Raw genomic sequence first — 9120 nt, 5'->3', positions numbered from 1 at the left:
AGGGGGCAGACAACATATCAAGGTCAAAGAAACTCGGGGAGGGGGCAGACAACATATCAAGGTCAAAGAAACTGGGGGGGGGGCAGACAACATGTCAAGGTCACAGAACACAGTATTAACAGCTGTGTTTCAAGATTTTAAACACACTTGTGAGGTGTAATATTTTGGCATTACAGTCAAACCTGTCCAAGCCGGCCACCCAGGGGACCAAAGAAAAGTGGCCACCTTGGACAGGTGGTCTCCTTGGAGAGGGTCATCTCACAACATTACTGAGACATAAATGGTTTCCAAGTCAAGTATTCTAATGAATGTCAAATGCATGTGGGGAGGCTGGCACATGGAACAATTTACCTTGAACAAAAACATCATCCAGCAGTCAAGGCAAACTGGCTGGTTTCTCCATGATTTCTCATTAGTTATCATCAATAATCAACATAATCGACTAGCTTTCCCCGATCTCATACCTTCGCCAAATGATGTTAATCTGTAGATTATTCCCCCTGATTGTGCAAATAGGATCCTTATTTTCATGAATTATATCAATTTATCATATCCTCAACCAAAAGACAGTCTTATATTAACAAACAATGCCATTCTAGCATTTCCTCATACATTGTGCAAATGAGGTCCTGATTTGAATACATTATGTTTAATGATGTTCACCTTTACTGAACTTTCAAATACCACAAGACTTAGTATGAAATTCCGTTTGGCCAGGTTGGCCAGGTGGTCACCTTGGACAGGTTGCTTAATGCTTGTGTCAATGGGGAAAATTTTTGAGACCGAGAAAAAGCGGTCACCGTGGACAGGTGGCCTGCTTGAAGAGGTGGTCTCCTGAGCAGGTTTGTCTGTATTTGCAATGGAGTTAATTCAACTTACAGTACTTTGTGAAGAAATGACCAGAAAATTAACTTTTGCATCATCCCAATGTTTCACAATGAACCTACCTCCTTGCCTCCTGCAGTGATTTTGCAGTAAGGAATCGCTGAACAGATGTCTGACTGACAGCCCACATCGGCAGTGTGGTAAAAGCTCCCCCTATCACCAGGGACCAGAAGGACAGGCGGGTGGTCGGATCTCCATCAAAACTGCAGTTCAGCAGAACAATAATTCTGATTGATTATCTCTTCATCATCATATCTGTATCGGTATAGCCAGTATAAACGCCCTTCGGCGTAACACACCAGCTTCGCAGGCACGTGGCGTGGCGGCAGCTAGCTATATCAGACCGAACAACTTGTTACACTCAATCTTTGCACATTTGATTGCAGGAGTTGTTTAAAGCTTTCTAGTGATGATGCCCCAACTGTTCTTGGTGGCAATGAGTTCCAGTCTACGATAGTTCTTGGGAAATACGAGTTTTTAAATACCTCAATTCTTGGTTGATATTACTCTGATATTTGAAGGCATGACTGTTTCTTGTTCTCTTCTGGGCTGGTATCAGATACTTAGTGGTTGGTACATCCACCAGTTCATTAGTCATTTTGTACATCATGCACAGTCTGGACATTCTACGTCTGTCTTCCAGTGACCCCCATTGTAGGTTTCTTTTCATTTCTGTTACACTAGCACCCCTCTGATAGTTGTTCGTGCAGAATCTTGCAGCTTGGTTCTGTATACCCATAACAAGAACTCTAAGACTTACACAATTACTGTGAGTCTTATAATTTTTACAGTATTTTTGATTGATTTCACAATTTTTGAATACGGACCTGCAATTTCACTGTGTTGCAAAACTTGGACACTGCAAACTTACAATTTACAGTACTAATCAGTAAGCCATAGTACTCCAATCCTCTGTGTATGGTGTTTACGGTGTGGCTAAGGTGTTTAATACCCTCTTTAACAGCCGACGTGCCAAGTTTCAGATAAATCTATTTAAAGGATCTTGATTTATAGGTGCGAAGACACAACCCCAGACAAAAACACATTATTCAAACTATGCATGGAAGTCTCATCTTAGGAAAGAGAGCATTTGTTCATAAATTATGCAAAGGAGGCCCTGCATACCATACTACATACTAATGTAGCAAAGAAGTCGAAGGCCGGAGGGAGATCCAATCCGCGGGAGAGCTGGGACCGAGGGTGATGCGGAATACACGCACCATGTTGTATTCTATTTATGTCATACCCACCCAAGAAAACGTGTTTTCAATGCAAAATGAGCAAAAATTTTTGATCCCTAAACCAAAAAAATGCAACAACATCAATTCCAACCTCCGAATTTTGTATTCAAATTTTCGAAAGTAGTGCAAGGGGTTAGGGCGAAACACGTTCGAATCGTTCTATGGAACATTTGGAAGCCCGGGCTGTATGCGTTAAGAACCCCCGGGCCGTACCACTAGTTATCACACGGGCCGGAACCCCGTATCGAACGTAATCGCGGCCCAGGTAGGACATAAAACTGATTACAATACTCTGTCACAAGGAAGAATATTAGGACCAACATAAATGTATGTATACCATACGATATAACAACAAGTAAAATTGCTCACATGGCACTAGTATGCACATGGAGTAAAAGTGCTCACATGGTACTTTCAGGAGCATGATTTCAACAAGTGAAATAAAGAACTCACTCAAAAAAGTTGAGGTGGGAGTGATTAGCGTTGATTTCCCAGACACGCCCAATGCCACCTGCTCTCACTGTTCCCATGACAACGATGGTTACCAAGGAGACAAACAGTACACAGAAGTTGAAGACATCAGTGTAGATCACGGCCTTCATTCCTCCCTGTAAATCACACAACAATCAACGAAATATTAAATCTTTGATTTTAACCATTGGGTCACACCAAGTAAATTTTATGGATGACGTCCTTTGGAGACCCTAAATCTAATGCGAGAGGGCGAAAAAAAAACAAGAAGGGCCCTAAAAACAAGATGCCTAGATTAGAAATATACTAAAAGACGACAAATGTTAGGGCACAAATTGAATGAGGTGACACAGTGTAACAAGCAAGAAGTCTTTTATTCATCATCAAAACAGCAATAAATCAGGTGGAACAGTGGACAGTGAAAAATTTTCTGTTATTGACAGGATGGTCCTGTCAATAGTGCAAATTTTCTGTTATTGATATACACTTTCAATATATATCAATAGACACTTTCTTTGCGTTACGGGTTTCACATCAATCTGGTGATTTGCGGCACTGTCGTGACTCTTTGGTCACAGTTACAGGAAGCGGAATTTCTTGTTTTCTTTTCTAGGAACAGGCCAAAATCAATGCACGCGCGGACGTCATCCATAAAATTTACTTGGTGTGGCCTTGTATGAAACCAAATTGCACCATTTCCTGAGTATACTCAACAATGATTCCTTATACTACTATCCAATTAACATAATGTATTCATTTGTTCCAAAAATATAGTAATCTCCTGTTATCTAAATATTTATCAAAATACAATGTAATAAATAAATACAGTTAGCATGTCAAAGGTATGCCCAATATCTGTTGGGAATTGCAATATGAACTTGTGCATCTTATATACACTTTATCCTTAACTATGGTTTGGAGTGAAATGCATTTTTAATCCATACATACATGTAGTATGCAGTGAAGTATAATAATTTGTTAGACTTATATTCAGCTGTATGTATTCCAAACATGTTAAAGAAATCATAATTACCAAAGATGTGTAAATTGTACACACAATGCCAGCAATCAAAACTGTTTTCCACACTGCAAATTTAGTCACTGGAAAATGAAGAAGAGAATATGCAATGTAACTGCTATTATATAACAGCCTCCAATTTAATTCCAGACTTTCAGTTTAATTCCAGACTAATTCCATAATCTCAGCAATCTTACATCTAGATGGGCTAATATTGTGAACTATACGTAAAAAAAAGGTAATGTAAGAAATATAGCAGCCATAGAGGGCCCCTTGGGGATTAACCCAATTCCACACAGAATTCTGGCTGTAGTTCCCAGAATTCTGCAGAATTCTGGCTGTGGTACCAGAATTCTGCAGAACTTGGTTAATCGACAAAGGGTCCTGGATATTTCTTACATCATGTTAACCTAGAGTTAACAATATTAGCCTATCTAGATGTAAGGTTGCTGAGATATGGAATGTAGTCCAGAATTAAACTTTAAGTCCAGAATTTAACTGGATGCTGTATAAATATATATCATGTATATATTATGAAACTGTACGTAATCAGCTAGCTGGTCTCTCACTGAGAAAAATTGACAGAACTATGACCTCATACCTTTTACAATAAAATGATGTTAACCTTTGCGACTGACAAATTAACCGCAAATAATTTCATCAGGTTGGAAGATACTTAGGGTATAGAGTTTTCTTGATACACAACCAGAGAGGTTCTCACCTGCTTACGTTTCGATGTCTATCAGACACCTTCCTCAGAGCTTCTGACTGGAGTTCTGCAACTCGCCGCTATATAACGCCAAAGTAGGTGGCGCCTTTGCGGCGAGAATGCAATCCCAAACGTGGCTGCAATCCCACAGCGGTTAAACAAAAACAACATTGAGGAACTTGCTTGTCCGCCCCAAGGACAAGATGGGGGACCACGTGAAAACAGATTGTGTATATAAAATACCATGCAAAAGCTGTGATCAAGTGTATATTGGAGAAACTGGTAGGACCTTTGGTAAAAGACTGGAAGAACACAGAAAAGAGGCAGACAACAGTGAAGCCATAAGATATACACGCTCCCAGAAACAACAAGCACAAAAAGAAGAGAAGAAATCGGCAGTCACAGACCATGTTGCCAGAAACAATTGTGTGATAGACTGGGAGGGAGCCAGGGTCATAGATAGGGAGGACAACAGAAGAATCCGTTGGATTAAAGAAGCAGTCTGGATAAGGAAGTCAACCCCAGTGATGAACCGGGACGAGGGGGGATACAAGCTTAGCCACGTTTGGGATTGCATTCTCGCCGCAAAAGCGCCACCTACTTTGGCGTTAAATAGCGGCGAGTTGCAGAACTCCAGTCAGAAGCTCTGAGGAAGGTGTCTGATAGACATCGAAACGTAAGCAGGTGAGAAACTCTCTGGTTGTGTATGAAGAAAACTCTATACCCTGACAAATTAACATTGTCTCTCAATGGTTATGAAAATAAGATCCTCATTTGCATGAATTTTGATCATATTCTCCACCGTCAATGACAGTCTTATCTTTACAAAAAAGACTACTCCAGCATTTCGTTATAAATTATGCAAATGAGGTCCTGATTTGAATAAGTTATGTTTAATCTGTATGTATAGTCGGCATAACCGCCCCTCAGTATAATAAACCAGCTGATACATGTATGTTAATGATATCACCTTTATTTACCTAATACTTGATAAAGGGTTAATGCCCTGCCCCGAGGTGTGCATGTACATGTATATGGTGGGATAATCCCTGGTCAGGTGCGATAACCACCAAATAAACCACCGAGTGAGCATAGTGAACTGGTGTATTAGGTGGTTATCACACCTGACCAGGGATTATGGTAGCAGAACACAGTTTTCGCCCTATGGGGATTTCTATAGTTAAGGACCCCAAGATGACTCACATCGACGCGGTAAAAATTATAGTAGAGTGCACTTCACAAATACAAAAATCGAATATGTTTGAGAAGAAGGTACAAACTATAAGATATCTAGAAACCAAAAAATCCTGTCGGCGTATCTGCTCGTAACGTACACATTGAAATCGCCCTCTACGGACATGACCTGAACTGCAGCCGACTCACCCGGAAAGCCAGTTGCGTCATACAGCGCATTTATACACGAACTGCAAAACCTTCACAATTCAAATCATACAGTCTCAAACCCGATACATTCCTACACCACACAGCGCAATTTACATCTGGCTGACGCTCTTATCAGGCTTTCTACCCAGCCTTCAAGAATATTCGCTGCACTACTTTCTATGCCCGCGTCACAGACCCCGGGGGTCGCCCATTAATACGGTGGGGCATTAACATTATTATCATATACATGTAGCTTAGAACCCCCTCCCCAGAACACACCTGTCTCCAGCGCCAGTGCAGGTGCGTACAGGATGACAGCGATGTAGAAGGTGTTCTGTAGGATGAAGAGACAGGCAGCGACCACCCGTAGGGACATGGAGAACCTCTGCTCCAGGTACTGGAAGAAAGATACATGTAAGATAGGTAACTGACCTTTTTGGGGGGATACCAACAATAACTAGCTAGAACCAGCCTATTAAACAAAAAACAGTCAGAACGTTTTCCTTCAGAATCGTCACATTGACTTCATGATATCAGTATGCTATCGAATAGGATTGATTTAACTTACATTTTAAAACAACTTGACTTCGAAATTGACTTCAAAAAGTTTTGCTGTCCTAAAAATGCCTTGGATGAAGCTTCAAGCCCCACAAAATTAAATGAATCAACAATATATGTGTTAACAAACCTCATAAGCACTTGTGAGTCCCAGACCATGAAACACAGGGATGAAGAAAATGGCAGTGACTGGGATGGTGATGAAGTAACACCAGATTACCATCCAGTACTGAACACCGTACACAAAGATCTCCGAGGGCACGCCGAGAATGGTCACAGCAGACAGGAAGGAGGCCAGCACTGAGATGGCCACAGGTAGGCTAAACATGCTGCGGTCAGCCATCAGGTACCTATAGGGTGTACCACATGGAAGAATATTAGGACCAACATTAATCTATGTATACCATACGATATGACAACAATTTAGAATACAAATGGCCACAGCCAGCAGGTACCTATAAGGTGTACCGCAAGGAAGAATATAACAGTGTAACATTGTAATAATACATAATGCATAATAATGTAAACAATATGACATCAATTTAGAAGTTTGCCATATAAAGAAGACCAGCATTAAAGTTAACATGGCCATAGTTAGGCTTGCTACGATCAGCCACCAAGAGTGAACCATAAGTTAACAGTTAAACCTGTCAAAGTGGTCACTCAAGGAACTGGCCAAATTTGACCATTATGGACAGGTGACCAATATAAAAAGACTTATAATTCAATGTTCTTGTATTATGTCATGGGTTGAAAAAAAGTTCCAGATTCGTCATACTCTGCCTTAACATCATTTACGACTAAGGCCACACCAATTTAATGTCTTGGTTAACGGATTCGCCGCTTCATTTTTTTTCTAATTTGCGTTTAAAAATAAAAATCCAGAATCAACTGCAAAATGCTCATATTTTGCCCTGAACAGTTGAAAACAGACCTTTTCATCCTAGTTGTTACAGTTATTCCATCTTTCAATGCAATGGTATCATTAAAAGTTCAAAATTCATTGTTTAAATTTTTAACCAGCCTGGTGTATTGACTTCATGGCTCCTATCATACCATATTGGGCCATAATACGATGCCTAGGCCTGTTTTTATTTTTATTTTTTTTCGCCCGCCCGCTCCATTATTTTTCTAGAAAAATCCGTTAATCAAGAAATTAAATTGGTGTGGCCTAACAATGGTTTAATGTTCTCACTCATTATGGAAATAAGATCCACACTTGCATGATTATATCTTATTCAGTTGATCACCCAATGAGTCTTATCTTAACAAAAAAGACATTTCCTCATAAATTATGCAAATGAGTTCCTGATTTCAATAAGTTATGGTTAATGATGCTCACATTTAACTTCCAAGTGGCATGTATATAGGAGCTTCCCAATAGTTACCACTAACTAAAGGTAAGCATGGATAACATGGAATCTTTATCCACATAGACACACACCAGACATTCATGCAAGCAGAGTAAGATTATAAATTAAATGCGAATACACATACCAAATCCTGTCACCACAGTTTTATTTTACACATCCCATGAGACATTGCACTTCCAATGCCTGTCCTAACCAATCAGAGAGCCAGAACACGAGGACTGAACCATGTAGGATCTTATATTAGGGGTATGAATGGATTTCAAACATATAATGCACCAAGCATGTAATATATGTCTTTGAATGGGAAATATAATGTGTAAAAACTATGTATGCGAAGTACACCTTCAGATATTATGAAACATTTTGGTACAAACCAGCAAGCTTCACAACTAATAATTCATTCCTGAGAGACCCCCCCCCCCCCCAAAGTGAGTGCTGACTTCCATCACATTATCTTTGCGTCTGGACACTCAGTTGAAGTTGACCACCTGTTGGATTGCGCCATTTCTTGGCTTCCTCTACAAACAAAAGTTATATCGGTGTCTGGAAAATGTCTTCAAAGAAACTTGTCATGAACCGAGGTGAGTTATCACGGAAAAATAATTTTCTCTGCCAAATCTTCTGGCCCATACGGCTACCTGATAGAATAGCAACTTCTTTTTGAGAAAGATTTACTTTGGAATTTTTCTTCTAAAACATGGCTGAGTTTGTGATTGCATTCTTGCCGCAAAAGAGGAACCTGCATCGGCTACATATATCGGCAAGAAGCAGAACTCTAGCCAGATGCACTGTTACATCAAAACGTAAGCAAGGCAGGAACTTTTGGTTGTGGAAAAGAAAACTCTATCCAGTGCCTGTCTTTCCATCATTTGACAAAAACTTTACCTTAAACCTGTAATCTTTGGCAGGCAAAAAACGTCATTTAATGATATGGAAGCTAAGGAGAGTCTATCCACAGTGGTCAGACAGTAGGGCAAACATTGCATAACTAGGAAGGTATCGGGTTACCAACGTGGCCTTGTCGGAGTCCCGGGGAAGGTCGCGTGTAACGGTTAATTGGAATTAGAGTACTAGTAATTGGAAAGAAAATTAGCCTGACTAAATCACGCTTCTGTCTTCCTCCCCCCAAGTTTTGGGTGCGGTTAGTAACCCTCAGCATTTAAAGCTTGTGTAAACACACATGCCCGTAGCCAGGATTTTGAATGGGGGGGTTCTTCCCACTGCTTGAGGGGACCTCGAGCGCCGTAGGCGCGAGGCGAGTGTCGAAGGCGCGAGGTTCCTAGGGGGGGTCCGGGGGCATGCTCGCCCGGAAAATTTTGAAAAATGAACCTTCCAAGAAAAAATCAGAGATAAATTTTTATTCAATGACAAAGGGAGCAGTTTTTCTACGATTCCAGTCATTCTTTTCAAGAAAAATCTTGGACCTTTAAATAAAAAGTGGACCAAAAAGTGGACCTTTGAGCCTTGTGGGGGGGTTCTTCC

At 40.5% G+C, this 9120-nt stretch overlaps 1 pseudogene; it reads right to left on the bottom strand.

Annotated features, from left to right (window-relative positions):
* The window catches only part of LOC109481582, a 29700-nt pseudogene that overhangs the window by 6495 nt on the left and 14085 nt on the right, over window positions 1-9120 (bottom strand).

This window comes from Branchiostoma belcheri, unplaced genomic scaffold (assembly GCF_001625305.1).
Source record: "Branchiostoma belcheri isolate BF01 breed outbred unplaced genomic scaffold, Haploidv18h27 scaffold56, whole genome shotgun sequence".
In the NCBI taxonomy this organism is placed as follows: domain Eukaryota; kingdom Metazoa; phylum Chordata; class Leptocardii; order Amphioxiformes; family Branchiostomatidae; genus Branchiostoma; species Branchiostoma belcheri.
The sequence above is the reverse complement of the archived record's forward strand: the minus strand, read 5'-3'. Positions and strand labels throughout refer to the sequence as shown.